General features: G+C 49.5%; 1 protein-coding gene across 3 annotated transcripts in view; it reads left to right on the top strand.

The window, feature by feature from the left end:
* The first annotated feature begins 518 nt into the window (after positions 1–518).
* RALGPS1 (Ral GEF with PH domain and SH3 binding motif 1) overlaps positions 519–15,717 on the top strand; it is a 282,818-nt gene continuing 267,619 nt past the window's right edge. For 2 of the 3 annotated variants that reach the window (XM_082657473.1, XM_082657475.1), the window contains exon 1: positions 519–636. The gene's annotated coding sequence lies outside the window, so the exon portion shown is untranslated. The remainder of the gene's footprint in view (positions 637–15,717) is intronic. The other variant, XM_082657474.1, reaches the window with a different exon arrangement.

Here is a 15,717-nt window from a genome sequence, read left to right as displayed (position 1 = left end):
TGTGTTCTGTGCCTACCTCCGAGTTGTAAAGAATGGGCATTAAGGTGATGTTTCTCACAAAACAATTTTTTGTTGAAAACAATAACTCCTAGGTAGAGGTTTCAAGGGTAAATTGTATGAGACCTGGAAGGATGTATGGAGAATAAGATGCGCTGCTATTTCTAGGAAGGGGATGGGCGTGGCGGGGCGCTGAGGAGGGTGTGCGGGCAGTTGAGCATCCTCGAAGGCGGAGACGACATCTGAGGGCTGCAGCGCAGGCCGAGCGAGGCCAGGGAGGATCTGGGCTGCAGCGGCTGCGCACTGGCGCGCCCAGCCGGTCGATTTGCGTGTCTCCGCCTCTGCGCCGAGCTGGTTGGGGAGACTGGTCTGGCGCCGCGCGCCGATTGGCTGAGCGGCCCGCCGCTCAGACCCAGGAGAGGACGGTTCCTACTGCGGCTGGGCGCCGGCTCCGCTCCCTCGTCGGCCCGCGCTCCAGCTGCGCCCGGCCCTGGCCCGGCTTGGCCCGGCCCTGGCCTCCGAGCGAAGGCGCCGCTGCCGCCTGGGCCGCTCCCAGGGCCATGCGGAGGCGACGGCAGCCATTGCGGCCCGCGTCAAGGTGACCGGCCGGGACTGCGGCGGCGGCGGCGAGAGCGGGCGGTGAGAGGAGCGTCGGGCGGGGCGGGGCCCTGAGGGCCGGGCCGGAGGGAGCTGCAGGTGTGTGGGGCGGGACCCCGAGGGGCCGCTGGGCCGGCGAGGGGCCTCGGGGCAGGGGGGGGTGTAGGGATTGTGTCCGGCGGTCTCGGGCACGGGGACCGGGCCGGGGGCTTTAAGTGTGTGGTGGGAATGGGGGTTTTGGTATGGAGTACAGCGAGTGTGGGGGTGGAGGTGGGGAAAGGCCGCCGGTGCGGGGGGCGGGGCTGGAGGAGGCAGTTGGGAGGGGCCGGGGGGGCTGCAGGTGCGGGGGGCGGGGCCGGGTGGGACCACAGGTTTACCGGGGGAGGGGGCAGCGAGGTGAGGCCAAAGCGGGTGGAGAGACCGGACCTGAGGAAACCACAGGTGCAAGGGGCGGGGCTAGGGAGACCTGCAGCGGTGGGGGGCGGGGCCCCGAGTGGTTGCAGGTCCGGAAGCGGGGCCCCAGGTAAGAAGCGGGCAAAGGGTGAGTGGTCGCGGGAAAAGGGAAAGCCGCCCTCCCCACTGTCCAGGGAGTTTGAGTGGAAGCAGGAGCTTTGGGCTCTCTGAGGATTCTGGAGGCTTCGAGGTTGCGGCTGGGCCGGAAGGGGCGGCTAGGCCTGCCTGTGCGTCTCCTGGGTCGGACTTGGGTCTTAGCTGCCCTGGTTACTAGGCCGGCGGCTTCCCCCATGCCACGCCGTGCCCTTAAGTGGGGCGCCCCGTTTTTCAGTCTCGGGGGCTTTTCCTGTCTCCTAGATTGGTGGGGCTGTTGGCTTTCATCCCATCAGCTGTTGAGAAATGTGTGTGCTGGCAGAGTAGTTAGTGTGAAGCTTGAAAGGTTCTGGCTTGCTGGCTCCTGGTACCAGATGTTGCTGCAAATCTTAACAGTGGTCGTCTCCAAAAGACTGAAATGGCAGCCTGGTGAGGGGGCAGAACAGGAGTGAGGATTCAGAAGCTTTTACCTCTGTGTTACCTGGAGAGTCTTTCACCTCTCTGAGCTTTGTTTCTTCCTCTGCGAAGTGAGCATCCTGGTTCCTGCCTTGTGTGCCTCTCAGGGGCCTTGTGAGGATGGGATGGAACAGTGCCTACTGGGTACATCGTCGGGTAAAGTTGTGAGTCTGCTGCCTCTGTGCCGATGGGCAGATTGTGTTTGGAGACTGAGGGTCGAAAGAGGAGGGGATTTCTAATCGGTAGACCATTTTCCTGCTTGAGGTTGGGATGAGGTTTGTGGTGAGATGGTGACTGCTGCTCCCTGTGAGGCCTCTGAGGGAGCTGTGGCGGGGAGAATGGCAGATGGAAGCACAGGAACGTTTCATTGTTTGCTGACCTTTAGACCCCAACCCCAGTGAGGACTCTGAACTGGAGCATAAGGCTTAGACTCGAGCCTTATGGAATTTCCCCTCCCCACCCAAGTATGACACTGACTTTACCACATGCCTGAAGGAAGACACCCACAATAGGGGAATGCCAGAACTTTGTTAGGTTTCTACCGGGCAGAGAGAAGAAAGCGAGGTGATGGGGCTCCCTCCTGTTTGGAAGGGTGTCCCATACCCATACGTGTGACCTTTCATTGCGCAGTGCCTCTGCTCACTAGCAGTGTGACCAATTCCTGCTGCCTGTGTTGCAGGGACAGAAGAGAAGGCAGGAGGAGGCTTCTCCTGTACTGGCCTGCATTTTTCTTCACTTCAGATGCTGTGGGACTTTGGGGGACCAACTTCCATGGTGCTGGCCTCTCTCACTACCACCTGGTGTGGCGGTGACCCAGTGGCATCATGGGGATGGCATCTAAGGGATGGGTCCTTACTGGGGTCCGTGCTTGTGTGGCAGGCACCCAAAGGCTCTAAAAGCAGCACGTGTGAATTATCCCATTCTGTCCCAGCAGAAACGATGTAAATGTCTCTCAGAGATTGCTGCGCTCTGGATAACCATCATGCTCTGTGGGTTAAAAGGAAAGCCCAAACTTGGTGGCAACAAGAGCTACAACATGTGTTGGGTAATGAGGGGACTGGCTTTGAGATTGGTGGTGTTGGAGTGACAGCATCCAGGGTTGAGAGAGAAACTTCGTTAATGGAAAATCTTGCCTCCAGGGCTCTCTGTGATATGGCTCCAGTCTACCTGATTTTCCTTTTCAGCATGGAGGGTCAGAGCTCTGGCTTGGAAGTCAGAGAGATACGTGTTTGAAGCCTTATACACCAGTTTCTTAGCTTCTCAGAGCTTTCATCTCCTTATTTGTAAAACAAGGATAATCATGTCCACCTTGAGAAGTTGTTATGAAGAATAAATTTGACAAGATCTGTGAAAGCACCTGATATATTAGGCTGTCAGTGTTAGGGTATGTTTCTGCCCCTCCCTGACTGCCCATCTTTCAACACAACAAAACAGCATGTCGCATGTGAGGAGAGCAGGACAAGTAATTTTTTTTTTTTTTTTTTTTGAGGTACGCGGGCCTCTCACCGCTGTGGCCTCTCCCGTTGCGGAGCACAGGCTCCGGACGCGCAGGCCCAGCGGCCATGGCTCACGGGCCCAGCCGCTCCGCGGCATGTGGGATCTTCCCGGACCGGGGCACGAACCCGTGTCCCCCGCATCGGCAGGCGGACTATCAACCACTGAGCCACCAGGGAAGCCCAGGACAAGTAATTTTGAGGCCTTCGCTTCTTATGTAACCTTGATCAGAGCCCTTCCCCTGTCCAGGCCTCAGTTTTCTTAGCTGAGTGAGGATGGTGTTAGAATACGTGAACATCAAGAGTGATCCTAGCTCTGGCCTTCTGATTGGCATGTTTTCCCGAAAGGCAGGAGGGAGGAAGCTAGTGACCTGTTGTTTAGCTCTTCTTTTAAAAATACCTGTTGAGGGCTTCCCTGGTGGCGCAGTCGTTGAGAATCTGCCTGCTAATGCAGGGAACACGGGTTCGAGCCCTGGTCTGGGAGGATCCCACATGCCGCGGAGCAACTAGGCCCATGAGCCACAACTACTGAGCCTGCGCATCTGGAGCCTGTGCTCCATAACAAGAGAGGCCCGTGATAGTGAGAGGCCCGCGCACCGCGGTGAAAAGTGGCCCCCGCGTGCCACAACTAGAGAAAGCCCTCGCACAGAAACGAAGACCCAACACAGCAAAAATAAATAAATTAATTAATAAAAACTCCTACCCCCAACATCTTAAAAAAAAACCCAAAAAACCTGTTGAGCACTTTGCCTGGCACATAGTAGGTGCTCATTAAATACTTGTCGAAGGGACAGATGAAGGACTTTCAGAAGAAGGTGTGGCAGATTATCTCTGCTGCTTATATGTATGCCGTATCTGCACCTTCAAAGTGCATTTTATTTATTGCAGAAAAAAATGTTGCAACAACTTTATAGTGAAATTAGCGAACCTCAACATGAAAGACAAAAGTTGTTTTACAGTCCTATTTCACCACACATTAAGTTCACCCAGTTTTTCATAAACATACAAGTTTTTTTCATGGTTGCAGTCATATGTATGTGAGCATTTGGAAAAGGCCTGGCAATAAGGAGTTTCTTCAAATGGTGTTTTTGTCTTATTTTTTTTAAGAATTAAAAAAATCACACATGGATTTTTTTAAAAAAAGACAAGTAGTTCAAGGGGGACAAATTGTAAAGTGTCTTTCTTGCCTCAAGCTGCCAGTTCCCAGTCCTCTCCCTAGTGGCAACCACTGTTACCATTTTCTTGTTTTGTTATATATTTTTTCTCTTATACAAAGAATAGCATCCTATACGTACTCTTGCTCCTTTATTTATTTACTTGATCTATTTGGAAATTGTTCCAACATTGGAAAATGTTCCAGTTGGTACATACAGTTCCTCCTTAATAGATGTTTTTGACTGATATCTTAAGCACAATTTTGTGTCTCCATGCTCCCCCACCCCACCATGATGTTTACTCAGTAATGGTTAGCAGTCATTGTTTAGAAGACTAACAAGAGATAGCCCTTGTTTTTCTCTAGAAAAGAAATGGCTTTGGTTCCAGTGAACAATAAACTAAAGGGCAATCCATGTATCTGGATGCAAGGCAGACACAGAAAGAGAAAGGAAAAGGGATTTGTTCACTAGTAATTGAAAACTGATTTTTCATTCAGCCCATGATTCAAAGTCCGGCTCTGTCACTTACTGGCTGTATGACTTGGGGCAATTTACCTAATCTTTCTGCGTTTCAGTTTCCTTATCTGTAAAATGGATGGTGATGATAGGATCTGCCTTTTGGGGTTTTTGTGTAGAAGAAATGAGATCATGTATGCAAAGTACTTGCAGTAATAGATCATAGTAGATGCTCAAGAAGGGGTAGCTGCTGTGTTTTTAATAATCTAAACTAGACTCTTATTCTTTGTTAGCAGATATTTACTGGACAGCTGAGGGTGAGCCATGGAGAATGCCCAAAGTCCTTGCCCTCAAGGTGCTCACATACTGTGCAGAGAGACAGGCACACAAGTCACTGATGACAGAACAGGGCTCAGCGGTGGGGAGGTGAGCAGTATGGGGCTCAGGGAGGCAGGAAACAATGACTTTCCCTTGGTGGTTTGGGAATGGCTTCTCAGTTCAACTTTTCCCTTCTCTGTGAAATCTACTCAGTTGCTCTACAAGTGACCACTCCTGTCTGTGCTCCCTTGGCTTTCATTGTGTGTGTACCTTGATCGGTTCATGTGCCTCACTATTGCATGCATTATTCTATACCTGTCTCGTCCCTGCACAGGGAAAGTTTCCTGCTTTCTTTGCTTCTGAGTCTCCAGGGTAGGCTCTTGGTGGACATTGTGATGGACCTCTGCTCAGACAGGTCATGCTACCGAATGTTGGCAGACTCTTATTGATAGGTCTCTGGTGAATCCCAGACTCTGGACTCTATTGCTTCATTCCCCAAGTATTTGAGTGCTGACTGAGACACACATGTGCCATATACTAGTGGTAGGCTTTGGCTCTGAGTGGTGATACTTGTCCTACAAAGTCTTAGGGGTGGGAGAGGGAAGAATTATTTGCTCCAGGACAAGATGGGGAAACAGAAAGAAGGACAAGTCTGAAAATGAACTGCTCATACTTGCTGAAGCCCACCTCCCCCTTCCCCAGAAGTGTGGCTGCTGACCCTTCCCTTGAGGTGGACTTGCGGAGGAGCAGGCCTCAGGGAGCTGAGTAGATGGTCTGTAGATTCTGATCAGGGATGGGGAGAGTTGGTTGGGTTGGCTTCTGTGAGGGGCATCCTGGGGCTACTTCCTTCCTGTGGGCATCCATCCACCAGCCTTGCTGCGCTCCTGCTTTGGGCCAAGCCCTCTGCTGAGTGCTGGGCATATGGAGATGAAGGATCTCCATCCTGCCCTTGGGGAGCGGATGGTTGGTGGAGGAGTCACGTGCAAACAGAATGTGACCAGGAGGGGATTGGCGGTGACAGAGGACCCCGAGTGAAGTGGCCAAGCAGATTCACACTCTGCAGCCAGATCTGGGTTCCAATTCTGGCTCCTCCACACAACCTCTGTGACCTTGGGCCAGTGTCTTCCCCACTCTTAGTCTCAGTTAACTGATTTGTAAAATGGGGATGGCAGGGTTACCTTACTGGGGCCTGTCATTGAAGATTCAGTGGAATAATGCTGTGGGCTGCTTAGCGTGGTGCCTGACGGGAAGCTGGTGCTTACAGAGTGCTCACTGTCTTTTTATTTATCCTTGGTGCTGGGGCAGCACCAGGAAGCACCTGTTTGGCTGTTTTCTCCAGGTTCTAGTGTAGACGGTGCCAGTTGGTGGTGAAGGTGATGGCCAAGGTATCTGAGAAACCAGCTCTGAAGTCACAGAGTGCTCAAGGAGTCCTTGGGACTTTCCTTACAGGCCCACAGGTGTTTCCTCCCCCGTTTTTGCATGAGCTCTTCTCACAGGTGGTTCCAGCCCAGCACCATCGCGAGCACCTTCTCTTTGACCCCCTGCACTGATCAGTTCCATGGCTTTTCCCCAAAGGGAGGCATGAGTCAGGCTTGTCTCGCCTGCACTTACTGAGGAGAGCAGAGACCATGAAGACGTGGAGAGGCACATTCTTCCCTGGTTTTTCTGCAGAGCTTTCAAATCCCTTGTGTTCTTCGAAGGAGATTTATCTCCTGAGCGTCAAAGAGGTAGACAGGGCAGCACTTACAGCAGACTCTGGAGTCAGGCCTATGTGGGTTTGTGTCCTGACCCTACTCACAAGCCCTTTGACTTTGGGCAGGTGACCATTCCTCTTTTCCTCATCAATACAGGAAGTGTGATGGTACTTACCTCCATCTGGTTCTTACAGGACTTCAAGGAGATGACGAGGAACAGGGCTTAGCATAGTGCTTGCACTTCATGAGCGTCCAGTCGGCGTGAGCTAGAATAATCTTCTCTTAACCCATTGTTAGAGGGCTGTCAGGATGCTTGTTTTTTTGCAGGGGATGTTAACTTATTGCCTATGGAAGTTATGTGAGTTATTGCACAAGGGATGTGTTAAAGCTCAGAGGTACTTGGTGGTGAGGGCTGGTGGGAGCACCCAGGGTGGCAGGCAGTACTCAGCCTGCACTGAGACTGTGCACGCAAGCCTTGACGCCCACAAAAGCAGTAGGTGCTGGTGAGGGGGAGGGTGGAGTCACCCCAAGCGTGGGCCTTGTCTCAGACCTGTCCAGGAACTGAAGGCTGGTTTCCCAAGTACTTTCTGTTTCACTGTTCTGTGATTCCATGTAAATAATGGGACTTTATTTTTTATTTCTTTGTATTTATTTTTTTTTACATCTTTATTGGAGTATGATTGCTTTACAATGGTATGTTAGTTTCTGCTTTATAACAAAGTGAATCAGTTATACATATACATATGTTCCCATATCTCTTCCGTCTTGCATCTCCCTCCCTCCCACCCTCCCTATCCCACCCCTCCAGGCGGTCACAAAGCACCGAGCTGATCTCCTGTGCTATGCGGCTGCTTCCCACTAGCTATCTACCTACACTATATACACTATATACACTACCTGGTAGTGTATGTATATATGTATATATGTGCTATGCGGCTGCTTCCCACTAGCTATCTACCTACACTATATACACTACCTGGTAGTGTATATATGTCCATGCCTCTCTCTCGCTTTGTCACAGCTTACCCTTCCCGCTCCCCATATCCTCAAGTCCAAATAATGGAACTTTAATATAAACTTATGCAACATTATACTTTCCCTCTTTAGGATTTAAATATTTTTATTATCAGATTTTATTTTAAGATTAAGACAGTTAACTTGAGTAATCAGAAGAAAGTGTAAATGTTTGGCCTCAACAGTCAATGGTTTCTTTGAAATCATCTTATTAGAGACGAAAGAGTAATGTAATTAAATTCGTATTTATTGGATACAGTAATTCTCACCCATTCTTGTATAAGCTTGATAAGTAGGTCAGGGGGAATCTGTGTTTTTGATACATTTCTGAGTAATTAAATATTTATGGAAAACAAGTTAATAAATTCAGGAGAATTTGCTGTGTCTCTTTTTGTGGCAATAAAGTCTGTTACGTGGAATTAGTGACTTTCACTATTTTAAGATATTTCTTATTTTGTGCCCTCCCTGTAGCTGTGTTTTTTTTTGTTTTTTCTCTCTAGGTACCATATCTCCAGCACTTTCAGGCCGCTGGCATTTAGGAGTGTTCCCACGGGGCTCCCACAACGCCCTGCTCTGGCGTGTAGCAGCCTCAGCTTCCTGTGACTCCCCCACCAGACTTTGCAGAGCCAAAGTCTGCATTTCTTCTTCCCACCGTATTCAGGGCCTAGCCCAGGGCTAGTACTCGGCAGCCAGAACGATCTGAGTGTGTTGTTCCCTCTGCTTAAATCCCTTCAGTAGCTTCTGGTTTCTCTTAGAAAAAACTCAAATCGTTTCCATGGCCCGCGGGTGTCACGACATGCTCTTCGGTGTAACTGGTGTAACTGTTGTCTTACGTCCAGCTCCCCAGTGCAGGGTGTGCAGTCCCGTCCCACCATGGACTGTGGCTTTGCTCACAGTCCTGTCCTCAGTGCCTGCCGTAGCATCTGGCACGTAGCAAGTAGTATATAAATGCTTGTTAAATGGACAAATGAAATAAAGGGTGAGTGCCCAGTGACTGATTTGAATCTATAAAATGAGAAGGTTGTTGGATCTGAGGTCCCTTTTTTATAAAATATTTCAACACTTTACAAAGTCTCTGACACCTGTGTCTTTAGCCTCATAATGATTCTGCAGGGTAGGTGGGGCGGGCTTTGGTGTGCAGAGGAGAAAATGGAAGCTCAGAGAGGGTGGAGGAATTGCCCAAGATGGAGCTATGGGAGACGCAGAGGGCTCCTCAGGTGTCTTTTCTCACAGCCCGGGCTGCCTTGAGGTGTGGTTTCTGATACACATTGGAAGAATCACAGGTGAGATAGGGAAACAGGGATTCATGGACAAACGGTACTTGTAATAGTTTGTCTTGGCTTTAGTTGTTTTAATGTTACTGATAATTGAATTTGAGGAGTTGAGTTCAGTTTGGGGTGATGGGTTTAAGGTCTGCTTTCATTCTAGGGACCAGGAAACCCTGATCTTTCTTATAAATAGCGAAGGTACGGGATTGATGTATGTGCTGATTAGTTGATAACTAAGATTAGAATTTGTTCTTTCTGGGAAGCTTTTTGATAGGATTAGAAGTTACTTGCTGATTGATATGTAGCGTTACTTTGTTGTTTTCAAAAGGTGCTCGTTGCTTCAGTTAGCCTATTTCTCTAATTTGTCTCTGGGTATACCTGCCACGGGGCTCTTTTGCAGTGAGCATTGCTGTGGCCGTTGTGCTCATCAGTTGTAGTGTCAGTCTGATCTGAAGGTTAGAGATCGTTGAGTCCACTCTTCCTACTCTCCACATGAGGATGGGGACTTTGCCAGGGTTTCATACTCAGGCGTACTGATTCTCCACCTGTAAAACCCATCCATTTGTATGTTGCAGTTTCTCAGTAGCTGCCTGCAGGTCATGTAACGTTGCTCATAGACCATGTCCATGAAGAAGCATTTCTCTCTGATGAAAACCTCAGCTTCAGCGTCCCCTGTTGAATCTATAGTGTGACTGTGGGGAAGAGGAGCTAACACCTGACTTGGTGCCCAGCACCGGTATTTGGTGATGGTGGCTGGCTGAGAAAAGGCAGTGCCTCTTGTGGTCTGCTAGCAATATGCGTGTTGATCTTAGGGGGCTTCATCATGATGTTAGGGGGCTGAGAGATTATTGGAACCTATTTTTATCAATATAGCCAGTATACTTGTGGAACAGAGAGAGCAGCCTGGTATTATAGGAGGATCACTGGGTATGAAGCCAGAATGCCAAGTGTGTCACTTTGCTCTGACACCTGCTTTCCAAGTAAATAGGAATATCCCCAGTGTGTGTGCATCCTTTCGTTAGTGGGAAAGCCCCAGTTTTTTTTTTTTTTTTTTTTTTTGGCGGTACACAGGCCTCTCACTGTTGTGGCCTCTCCGTTGCGGAGCACAGGCTCCGGACGCGCAGGCTCAGCGGCCATGGCTCCGGGCCCAGCCGCTCCGCGGCATGTGGGATCTTTCCGGACCGAGGCACAAACCCGTGTCCCCTACATCGGCAGGCGGACTCTCAACCACTGCGCCACCAGGGAAGCCCTGAAAGCCCCAGTTTTAAGATCTGAGGTTGCTTTCCGAGGGTTGCATCAGAGTAAAGAGAGCTCGATGTTATTAAACTATTGTACCAGTCACGAAAGGCAGCCTTATTCCTTGTTCTTCCCTGTCTTCCAGACCTGCCTGCCTGCCAGTCCATCTGTCCATCTGCCGTCCATCCATCCATCTACCCACCCACCCTCGCATCCATCCAGTCCTTGTTCAGGGCCTGCTGAGTGCTAGCACTGTGCCGAGTGTGGGGCTGCAGTAGAGGAAAAAGACAAGTCTGGTCCTTGCTGTCTTTTGGCTCACAGTCTAGTAGTGAAGTTAAGTATAAAAATAAGTACAAAAACCGTAACAAATAAGTGTACGAAAGATTAATTACAGCACTGACAATGGCTGTAAAAGAAGAGTACAAGGTGCTCAGAGGCCATAAAGCAGTTGGGAGGTCAGAGACAGCTTCCCAGAGGAAAGAGGAGTTGGAGCTAGCAAGGTGAAGAGGTGGCGACTGCATGTGTCGTGATCCCAGTTGGGGCAAGGGTGTGATGAATTCACGAAGTCACACAGCCGGGGTGGTCAGAGCCCTGAGCGTGAGGGGACTCTGCAGTGCTCACGGCCCAGTGATCAGGGCATTGCTTTCTTGACCTGTGCTGGAGACGCCTGACAGAGTCTGTCGTTGCTGACTCTTCTTTTTCAGAACTCCCATCTATCACCAAAAGCATCTGTTACTGAAACATTACCTGCCATGGTTTCCCAGATAGCAGTTGGCCTTATTTTTATTGCTTTAAAGATTGGTTGCTTCCTTTGCTTCTTGAGGGGGTGGAAGAACACCTTGATCTCATTAGTGGTTTCACTCATGAAGTAAACACTTACTGGGCATGTAACTGGGCCTGACACTGCAGTCCTTGCCCTCAGGAGCCCACCAGCCGACAGATGGGAGTAAATAAATGACGATGGTGCTGTGTTGGGGCTGGTAAGTAGTGGAAGTGGAAGCTCATGGCACCAAGTCAGACTCACAGGATCTCAAAAATAGATGTTCTGTGTCCCAGGTGCAGGGGAACACAGGCAGAGGAAACAGATAACAGGGGTCCAGAAGCAGGAGAGACCATGCTGTGGCTAAGGTGTGGTGAGCTGTGTGGAGTTGCAGGAAACAGGTCAGAAAGGTGGTTTGGGGTCAGTCCTCAGAGGGACTCGCTAGCAGTGCTTAGGAGTTCGGATGTTATTCTGTGGCCGGTGGAGATTTGTTCCAGAGTTATAGGAGGAGAGAGACCCCTTCAGTTATACTCCTGGTGTGGAGGATGGGTGGTATGGGAGGAGACTGGCATTTGGGAGATGGGTGAGGGAGCCATAGGGATGGAGAGGAGAAGGTGGGTTTGAGAGAAACCAAGGTAGAGGCCTCTCTCCTTGGAGATTTAGCGGATGGGAGGGAGGGTGGGCAGTGCCAGGGTTTCTCACTTAGTGATGTGAAGTGCTGGACAGTCACAGGATAAGGAACGTGAGAGGAGTGTTGAGTTGGGAGGGGAAGTTGTGAGTTTGGTTTTGGCCATTTTGAGTTTGGGACACCTGTGGGACACCTGTGGGACAGCACCCGGCAGCTGGCCTGCTAGCCTGGAGCTCAGAGAGAGGTCTGAGCCAGAGCAGAATCCTCCGTGGTGTTTGTGGGAGAGAGGCTGGTCATCTGTGTGTCGAAGGGTTTTCACAGGTGGTTCTGATGCCCCACTGGTCTGGAGAGAGAGCCTTGGCCCTTGGGGAGGTGGGAGTTACTCAGTAAGGGTATGTGTAGGGAGCAGAGGGTCCTGGCTGGACTGCTGGGGGAGCCAGCATGTGGGGCGGGGCACAGTGGGAGAGTTGGGGAAGGAGCAGAGGGGTGGTCAGTGAGGAAGGAGCGACCTAAGAAGGTGATGCTATGGGAATTGGTGGGGTGGGATCCCCTCCAGCTCTCTTCCCGCAGGCCTCTGACCCTGTCCCCCGGAAGCTGAGTGCTCTGGTGCCACCCCTGATCCCCTTATTTTCCCTAACAGCGGAGCCATTCCCACATGAGAGAGGTCGTTTTAATGACCTTTGCTTCCGTGTGTGAAAGACTGCAGAGGAGGCTCTGCATCCATTAAACCCTTCAGCCTCTCTCAGAACCTTCTTGAGAAATCCACCCCTGCCTTCTTTTGCTGGCCCTTCGGACTGAAATCTCTGGCTCCTGAAGCAGGAAAGTTGGGGCCCCATCTGGCATTCTGGGGTTCAGGGTGGGTCTGCAACCTCAGTGGGAAGGGGATGTGTCTAGATCCCAGGAAAGGCAGCTACCAGACATGTGGGAGGAAGTTCTGAAGGTGAGAAACCACTGGGCCTGGACCAATGTGGTGTGGGAGCCCTGTGACTTGGGAGTGCATCCTTGGTCCTCCATGTGTCCTGAGCTTGGATAACAGGGAAGAGCCTGCTGTAGAATTTCCAGAACTTACAAGTAAGGTCTTAGAGTTATAAGAGTACCTGAGATCTACTCAGACGGCTGGTGGAGGGAGGGTCCCAAGTTGCCAAAGTGGAGTTCCATCCCCCTGGTAGGACAGAATGCCTCAGATCAGCTGACAGAACCTGGGGAAGAGCCTTTAATCTGAGAGAGCCAGTGGGAGACTGATCTATGATCCAACATGTCTATTGTAAGTATCACCCTGAACCCAAAGACCTAGGAGTGTAGGACGGAGGCAGAGACCTGCTTACCACTGACCCTGGTGCTGAAAGCCACAGCTGAAGAGTAGTGAGACAGGGTCAGGCATACCTGGAGGGAAGTAGCTGTCCTTAATACCAGGGCCAACCATCCTGGTATAAAGCCGTTTGTTTCTCAGGAAAGGAAGAAGAAAAGGGATTAATGTTTGTTTAGTTGAGAAACCCCAATGCTTAGTCGAAGAGAAGGGAATAGATGGACAGATGGGAGGGCATGTACCTTACAGAACATAACATGTTCAGCTCTGTGGGATGGAACATAAAGAAATGGTTGAGAATAGGGGGTCAGACTGAGCTGGGTTCAAATCCTGCCTTTGCCCAAGGGCTTGCTGCCATAGCCAGGGAGGATACTCTTATCGACTGTGTGTCCTTGGATAAGTTATCTAACTTCTTTGGGCCTCAGTTTTCTCACTTGAAACAATACCCAGTGATAACATTACCCATCTTAGAGAATTATTGTAAGGACCAAGTGGTATATTCCTATGGGTAAGGTGCTTACCAAAGTATCTGTCACAGAGTATTGCTTCAGTAAATGGCAGTAGTAATAGTGATGATGATGGTACCATCATCAGCTGAGGACCTCTGCAGATATCTCCACTGGACTAAACCCCACCCATATAGCAAGTGTGTGAAATAAAGAACTTCAGCAATAACAGGGTCAGCTCTGTGACCCTCACCTACGGGCAGGAGCACTGAGAGGATAAGGATGACAGTGGAGCATCACAGGAAAGTTTACATGATGGAAGATGAAAAAGCCCCAGGCCCAGGAACCTTGGTCAGGGGAGTGTTATTGGCTGTGAAGAAGCGAGGCAAGAAGATTCTGGATCAACAGCTGGAGGTGATGAGGACAAAGTAGCACATTAGCCTTAGTCTTTAGTGATGGTAGAGATTGTCACCACCTCTTTCACCTCCCTCAGTGTTTGGTGGGCACTGGGGCACGAGAGCTTATTTACCTAAGGTCTGTTCGCCAACTCCACAAAGTCTCATTTTTATGAATAGGCTTATTACAGAGTAGCCTCATATTAAATGTTTTGAATAGATAGGATGAAAATCAATGAGTCAATCAATCAATTTCTGGCTCTTTCCAGGGAAGTCTAAACATAGTAATAGTGACAATACTATATCTCCAAATATTGGTAAAGATTTAATGCAATTCCAATGATACATTTTATAAAACTTGATAAAATAGCGATCTTCATCTGGAAAAATAAATTGGTAAAAAAAATTTTAAGGCAGTGAAATGGCCTCATTCTTCCAGATTCTGTTTGTTTCAGCGAATGTTTGAGTTGCCTGCTCTGTGTAAAAACAGCACTTGCCCCTTTGTTGGGGGAATATAAAAATGGATATCTGTTGTGATACATACTCTCATGTAACCTTCTAGCATTCTCTTTATGAGGGAGCCATTTCTGTAGGTTAGGGTATGAATGACAGAGAACTCAAAATAATGAAGACATAAATAAGATTGAAGTTTCTGTCTTATGTGTGAGAAGTCAGGAGGGTAATCAGCTCAGAGTATTGAGCCTACATGGTCAGAGACCCAGGTTCCTTCTGTCTTGTTCCATCGTGAGGTGATCTTGGGGATGGCTTCTAAGACCAAGGTCACTTTATGGCCTGAAATGGCTGCTGGAACTCTGGCTTTTGCATCTACGTTGCAGACTTTGAGGGCCACTTTACAGCAATTGCACATGACACTTCTTGCATCCCATCGGCCTTCTCTTGGTCTTATGGCCACACATGGCAGTAAGGGAAGCTGGGAAATGTAACCTGTATTCAGGGAAACCATATGTCCATCTAAAAACCAGAAGTTCTGTTACTGAAGAAGAAGAGGAGGATGGATATTGGGGACCAGCCTCACCATTACTGGCCCAATTTAACAGATGTGGAGCCTATAAATGGTTGAGCCTCCAAAACTTACTATAAGGCAATAATTTATTAATCCCACATGGCGCCTGGGTAAAAGCAGGAAAACAGATGAATGGAAAAGAAGTCAGTTCATTGGTAACTTACCCAGGAGCTAAATTCATGAGATATCAGGAGTTACACAGAAGCACGGGAAGGAATAATTGTTACGTTGGGGCATTTGGATTTCAATGCTGAAAAGAATTGATAAGCTTAACCACTACTGCAGTGGATTCTAGGTGAGTTTGAGGTAAAGGACAAAAAAATGGAGTTAAAGGTGGGAAGATGTATATTGAATTCTGCAGTAAGATCTAGGAGAGACAGGTTACTGAATCAGGTAGTAGGGGGAATTAGGAGGGAGAACTTTCTTGTCTACTTGGTATCTTTTGGTATGTATAACTCCTGAGTCAGACAAAGGACTTTATTACCAGCATAAGCATCAGTGTGTGTCAGTTCCCCTTCCCCCAAGTCCCATGGAGGTGACACTGTGGGTCCAGATGGATGCTTTGCCTTGTGTCACATCTGAGAGACACAAGCCTGGGGAACCTGCTGCTTTATGGCAGGCAGTGAGCAAGGCCGCCCTTTGTCCCTGAGGGAGACATTGTCGCATCTCTCAAGGTTGCTCTCTGCAACACAACCCTGTGAAATGGCCTAGGTAAAGGGTGATCAGGACCTTGCATTCTTGGCAGTTCCCACAAGACAGGTTGGAGTGCCAGAGACCGCGGAGGACTGAGTCTCCCAACAGGTGTTGTCAGGATCAAATGGGACGATGCATGGAGACGCGTGTGCAATGGGAAGCTCTCAGTCAACGCTACCCTGTAGAATGGCTGTGGGCTGCGGAAAGGCAGGCCCAGCCATGGCTCAGGCAGCTGG

The sequence above is a fragment of the Grampus griseus genome (assembly GCF_964374135.1).
Source record: "Grampus griseus genome assembly, chromosome: 6".
In the NCBI taxonomy this organism is placed as follows: domain Eukaryota; kingdom Metazoa; phylum Chordata; class Mammalia; order Artiodactyla; family Delphinidae; genus Grampus; species Grampus griseus.
This window is presented reverse-complemented; position numbering and strand designations above follow the sequence as displayed.